Source organism: Eutrigla gurnardus (assembly GCF_963514095.1).
Source record: "Eutrigla gurnardus genome assembly, chromosome: 11".
Taxonomy (NCBI): domain Eukaryota; kingdom Metazoa; phylum Chordata; class Actinopteri; order Perciformes; family Triglidae; genus Eutrigla; species Eutrigla gurnardus.
The window spans coordinates 24,309,340-24,316,839 of NC_139925.1; positions in this window are offsets into that span (position 1 = coordinate 24,309,340).

Genomic DNA, 7,500 nt, shown 5'->3' on the forward strand with positions numbered 1-7,500 from the left:
TTTCCTCATCCTTGGAGTTGACAGGCGGATTTATAGGTGTAGAGACCAGAGAAAACCTGTTTTTCATAATATGGCCACTTTAAGAGGCAGACAAAAAAAAAAAACAGACACACATTTAATATCTATAAAGTATAAAATAATGCCAATAAAAATTGAATGGCATTATTTTATTCTTTATATTTTATATTTTATTTAACCCTTTCGTTCTTCTCTTTCTCTTATGTAGCAACTGCAGCTGAGAGGGGTTACTAGGTATTCTGATTCTGATTTCCACATATTTATGAACAAATATAAATAAATTTGAATGTGGTTGCAAACTACAGATCGCCTACAGATCACGTCTAACAGGATGTAACTTTTTCTATGACTTCCTGTCAAATCTTGGATGGCCGATGGAAACTGTCCGACTGGAGCGCATCTTTTAGGCTCCGCCTCCTGCTGCCGCCGCCTGCTCTTGTGTACTTTCCAGGCGAGGTGCAGTTCATCCCCAACGAGCCAATGAGACGGAGCTGGGAGACAGAAAAAAGGAGGGAAAACAAGACAGGAAGCAAAGCACGTGACAAGACAAGATAGAAGGGCTTCAAAATAAAACAGGAAACCAACACTACAAAAACCCACAGTCGTGACACTTAGAAGGTAAAACATACGTGCTACAGCCCTAGTCTCCCATGATGCATGGTGAGATGAGCCTCCTAAACATGCATTTCCATTGCAGTCTCCATTATTCTCAATATCTCATGATTTGACAAATTGATCATGAAATTGATCAAGACTGTCCCACTAACACAAACAGCAATCACTGTCCATTAAATAATTATTTTGACCACTGATGACAAGGCTACAGTATGTCTGTGACGTCGTGGAGCAGCTTCACTGTCTTCTGTGGTCTTAATGAATATCTCCGAGCATCTTCAGATTGATCTCAGCTATCCCCCGGGTGGGGGGGGGGCAGACATCATGTAGAAGAAAAGATAATGATGAGACAAATGGGGAGGGGGAAAAAACGTTGATTGACAACAGCAGACTGCAATTAGCGCGATCTCTCAAAGCATTTGTGTAGTGATGTGTGTGTGTGTTTATTTTTGGTGATGGTTGGTGTGTGCAGTGATCTGGATCCATGATCCGGAGGTTCTGATCCGACACACAGGGATGGGTAGCACTGGGTGTGAGGCGCCACTACCAGATGGCATCTTGTATACCCAATCCTGTCTCTCATGTGCACACACACACACACACACACACACACACACACAATCTGACCGCACCAGCGGTCTGATGGAATGGTCTTGACTCTGTCAACGTGCCATCCTTCACATGGAACGCATGCTGTGAAACCATTGTAAAATTAATTACTCTTTGTTTGTTTGAGGGCTGTGAAATCAGGCAGACTTGTGTAAATGGATCATCCTTTATCAAGTCCTGCTCTGTGATGATGTAACTCCTACACACAAAGACATTACAGATGAAAGGTGACAACGATACATTCTATTCATCGGGTTTGTTCACGATTTTCAGGGTATGTGGTCTAACTACATGGTGCCAAATCAAAAACAACAAATCACAGTTATGACACAAGACTTAAAATTGCATGAAGTCAAGCTCCGCATTGTTATTGCAATTGTATGATGCATAGCCTTGTACCTTAAAATTTGAAATAAATGTATAAATGTTGTCGAAACTTCAAATACTCCACTGTGAACACGTTAGCATGCTGGCGTTATCTTTCACCCCAACACTCCTAAACTGCTTTCAGATGCTACTAAATGTACTCCGCTCACCACCAGGTAGAGAGCAAAGCTTATGCCCCCCCACCGGGCATAAGCATCGAGGAATTATTATACATTTATTTTACTTAAATGTGTTTACACATAGGAAACTCTTTCAGTGTGTAGGTTGAGTCCTTAAAGCCCCCAAATAACTTTTTTCATGTGAAAACCAATTTGATTGTTGTCGATTGATTCACAATCTGTATTTGAATTCTACAGATTGTGTTATGAATATGTAACGATAGTGACTGCTGACTTAAACTGTATTTAGTCACCAAAGAAATCTTTACAGCACTTACCTTATTATAATCAAAGTAATAGCCAGCATACTAGCAATTAACATCAGAGATTAGCATTAGCACTAGCAATGAGCATTGGCTCATGTAAAGGTAAGTTAAAAATGGTACATTTCCAGCTGCAAGTATAATGTCGACCAAGTCCAGCAGTTGCCATGGTTTAATTCTAGTCCTCCTCACAACTTTTTTGCTAGGCTACAGGTCTATGCTATCCACCCATTCAAAAGATGGCCACTGGAAACAACGGAGGGGAACTCAGCATCGGATAACTGTCTGGAGGTACTTTTCATCTTGTTTTTCATCATCCCTTCTTCATTTGAAACTTTTCTCACATTATCCCATTTGGCCAGAACCTGACTGCTGTATGAATATGACATGATAGGACTGCACCAAACTACAATTTCCGCCTCAAGATAGAGATACAGATGAAAGAGAGATTTAAGTTCATTTTTAAATGTATGTACCCTTTACTTATTCACACCTACATGGTCTAAACTGGTATTATCAGAGGGCATGTCAGAAGAGAGTTAAAAGGAAAAATCTGGGAGATGTCGATGTTCCCCCATGCTTGCCTTTAACTCAGAATCACAGTCAGGCACAGATCATACATATGTACAGGACTCCTTACTCCCTGATGCATGCAGCAGGTCCATCGCTGCAAATGAACGCGCCCCTTGATATAATTCTCATCAAGGTTCAATCAATTTCCTCTTCCTTTGCCTGCAGCAGTGTATCAAAAGGGGTTCTTCATCAATCCCATTCCCTCTATTCTCCTCCACAACCCCCTGCTGCTCCTCCTCTTCAGATTGAGATGGGGGACTTCAGGGATAGGATGGGTTGGGAGATGGGGGGGCATGGAAGTCGTAGGTGGTTGTACGTTAATTTAAAAGTAAAACACAGGATTCTGTTGGGGTGAGGTTCGGGCAACATGGCAGCGATGGGAGAGGAATGAATGCAGATGTAGCAATGTGTTCCATTGTGATGAATGCTTGATGTTTGCATCTGCACCCACGCAAGGCCAGAGTGAATCAGAGCTGCCGGGGGAAGGCTCTTTGGCTTGGTCAGTGAAGAGGGCTGCTAACAGGAGAAATAGCTTGGTTTCAGGGGATGGATCAGAGGTCAACTTTGCTCGGGTGATACCTCAATTGGGGTCAGCACTCCTTCACCAACACACACAAACGAGCTGGTCCAGTGCTGAGGGAGGTGACGGTTAAATGTTTTGGCAGCCAGACGGCCGTCTGCTGACCTGCTGCTGGAGGCTGGAGTTATCTGGAGCTCTCCCAGTGATGAATGACCACTTAGTGCAAGGAGCTTCAACCTTGCACCGGCTTGTCAACTGGGGTCCCACACCATTGCCGTCATGCACACACTGGCACACAATAAATAGAAAGCTAAAGGCAACAGGCCAATTGGGGAAACCTCCACCTGCTGGCAACTGAAGAGATGTTTTTTTTTCATGGTACTGAGTAACTAAGAAATTAATATATACGTCAGAATGAATGCATTACATAAAAAATGCATTCTACAATATAACTGTGGCTGTGTAGAATAAATACATCTGGTGCTAAGGGAGGCTGATTACCTGTTGGTCCATGTACCATCGTCATGAACTTGTAGTTTGCAGAAGTTAGTCATTAATTGATCTATATTCGTCACTTTGGTCACCATGAACTTGCATATCTCCTACAGCATTAATTCGAAAAACGTGAGATTAAACACCTTGATGGCCAACCAGACGCAGAATATTATGATAAACCAAACCACTGGTATAAATGAAAATCTGATTTAATGTGGAGTAATTCTCCAGGAGAAAAAGGCTAAGTGTTAGTTCACCAGGGAAGACACTTTGTGTGCTTCCTGTGCCTCTTATTGTGAAAGAATGTTACCTGCTCAACATCAGACTCAAAATGAGATCCGGAAATTGTTGAGAAAGATACAAAAGCAGCAGGAACGTAGATGATAATCCAATTTTGTCAATAATCCAAATTGTTTTTCAAACATTTACTTACTTGGGAAAATGAATAACTGCGTGTAGTGCTGTTTTTAACTATTGTTTTCCTACTCAATATTAAGAACTTGAATTGAACTCTAAATGAAGTACATACTGTGGTTAGTCATCGTGGACACTGGGACTGAGACAACCTGCCGCGCTGCGTCCCGATCTGTTGGGACCCAGATGGGAATATGAGTGTGATGGGGTTTTGTCAGCGAGCCCAGACAGTCTTCCTAACCTCCAGCACCTCCTCCCTCCTCCCTCCCTGCTCTCCCATCAACCCACCGCACTACCTCGCCCCAACCCAAAAATGCATTCTCAACACGGTAATACCTCTGTTGGTCCCCGCTGCGTGTGGTGTTGCCGAGGTTACCCACTAACAGTATACACTGTAAACCCGGATAAGTAGAATCTACTTAAAAAAATCAAGGTAACTCGTTGCCTTAAAATGTTTAAGTAATGAAGCATTAGTTGAATAAGTGAAGTGGACTACGTTCAATGTACTTGAGCCCATAATGGAATGGAATATAACATTTAAGTTGAATGTACTAATAACCAAGTTACCGTAACTGAAGATACTTAGTTTAAACAATCATTCCCACCCATGTATTTAACTCAGCTTGTTAAGTAAGCATTACTCCATTACCAATTCAACTTAATTGTATATTCCAACTGACCAAACTTAACTTTTTTGGTTCCTGAAACTCAAAATATGTCTTTCAATCAATAGAGCTGTGTAAAATTCACACATACAACTGCAACATTACACTGATCCAATTTTTTTTTTATTGAACAGTAACATAAGAAACCAAGGCATGGCCTAATAGGCTTCTAGTGTGTAGATTCCTCAGTGATGGCATGAAAAGAAAAAAAAGTCTGCCTCACACAACACAAACTTGGTACTATGCCAAGCTCTCTTCCTCTTTACCTCCAATCATTACAATATTGTACTCCGCCTCTTCAAATTTGGTTGACAAACTGGCAAGATAAAACTCGACCCTGCTGAACACTGGCATCTTAACATTTACACTTAAACACTTAACATTTACTCTTCAAATTTGGTTGACAAACTGGCAAGATAAAACTCAACCCTGCTGAACACAGTCATCTCAATATTTACAAATAACAAATGTGTCCATGGAAAAAAAAAAATGAGAATGAGAATCTACCCCACTCCTCCATCTTGGCAATTGTGAACTCATCATTAACAAAAAAATGTTTCCCTGGATAAAATAAAAAAGCATGTGTGTGACAGAATAAGGGTGAAAAATAAAACCGACAGTAGATACCCATCTAAAGCCCACACTCTCCCCTCCTCCCTCTACCTCCCCTCCTCACGACCCCCCATGCTTTCTCTATCCCCCACGTAACATTGTTTTAGTCTGTCCATCTCTCCCTACCCTCTCTCTCTCTCTCTCTCTCTGTCTTCACTTTACTTTTACTGCCAATTAATAAAAAAAAACTCACATTTGACAACTCGGGAAGAGGAGATTCTGGATCTTACATTGCAAGCTGATTCTTGAGTGTTTGGAGTTTAGGCTTCAGATCTGTCTTACCCAAGTTCAGAAGTACCTGTTGAAAAAAATCTAAAGTGTTCTTCATGTACTTTGGGTAGTTGAGATGCAGTGCATAAGACAATGTACATGGCCTGGGGCAGGCTCTCAACATCCATCACAATTTTTCCCTCCAAGATGATTCCCACTGAGGATGCATTGTGGTGAAGGTACTGCGTGTGTGGAGTGATGTTTTCCTGTTCATGGCAGAGGATCCCCACTGGCACATCATTGTAGGAACCTTCCTCATCATCATCGTCCTGAAAAAAGGAACAGGGCATGATCACGTCAACATGTGCATGAACATAGTGCTACAAACAGTCTCTATAGGTACACAGCCCACATGTCTGCCCTGCCCAGTGCAGCGACCCCTACAGAAAATCACTCAGGACAGGTGCAAGAGGCATCCACAAATGATCTGGGGTGAACACAGGACACAATTTTGGAGTGTGCCTCCTCCAGAGAAGTTGTTTAGCCAACTAACAAAAAATAAAGCAAAGTAAATCAAGAAATTGAAGCTAATTAACTAACTAATACTGTGAGCTAGTGTGCACCAACTTACAAGGATGTTTGCAGGTCTGTGGCTAGTTGCTTCACCATCTCAGCTCAACTTTAGCTGTCTGGAAGCAACAGAGTAAAGACGTTTCAGAGTCGAGCGGACATCAGCTGCGTGTCACATTAAAAGCATATAGACGTAAAGACTTCCTGCCGAGCAGTCTATTGTGTTACACTGAGTACACTGAGTACGCGGAGTCCGCGCGGTCATAAAACTTGAGCTTTGCGCCGACGTGTCCGGTGACGTCCGCTTTAGGTACACTTCGAGTCCACCGCGGACGTCCTTGGAGTCCGCTCCGTGTACATACGCGGTCTGTCCGCCGCGGAGTCCGCTCTCGAAGTGTCCGCTCCGCGGAGTCCGACTCGAAGTGTACCTAAACCGGACGGTTGCCGGACACGTCGGCGCAAGGCTCAATTTTTATGACCGGGCGGACTCTGCGTACTCGTACTCGGTGTCACTCAATAGAATCTGCTCTAGCAAGGCAGCTGGGATCTGCGCCAACTTACCGGGATGTTCGCTGGTCCGTGGTCCGTAGTTGGGTCGCTGCTTTAGGTGCCCGGCTCAGCTCAACTTGGATTAGCTGTCTGGGAGCAACATACAATTTCCGTTACTGGTGCTAGCTAACGTTACCAGTAAACACATAGCTAACGTTAGCTAAGAAAGTGTGGGGCAGAGTTAGCTGGCTAGCTACTTTACTAGCTTGTTAATAACTAGCCAAGTGTTTTTTTTTGTTTTTTGTTTTTTCTTAGAGCTACAATATCTCACGAAAGTGAGTACACCCCTCACATTTTTTGCAAATATTTTATTGTATCTTTTCGGGGGACAACACTATAAACAAAGAAATTAAACTTTGATATCACTTTAACTGAATCACAGTTTAATTTCTTTGTTACCTCAGCTAGCAGTCGGGACTGCATGCAACCAGTGCCAGGTTCCAACTTACCGTTTTGTGGCTGAATTCAGGTCATTCTCTGAAGGCAAACGTGGGTCGAAAAACTTTCTTGCTTGAACTTCACTTGTCGAAAATTTGAATACAGCTGAATTCTTTGTCTTTGTTCTGTTCTATCTCAAAATGTTAAGAGCTCATCAATGCCACTCTTTCAAAACTGGTATAAACTAGATTTTTGGCGGGTGCATGGGTGACATCACTGTGCTGCTATTAGTAACAGGCAAAACTTGATGATATTAAGTTGTTTGAGATCAAACACATAATTACAATAAGATAAGCCATTAAAAAGTACAGTTTACTCAGAATTCATAATTAATGTAAAGAAATGACACATGTTTAAGTAATACAAACTCAGTTTGTTTGAGTAGAAACTACTGATTCGACTTA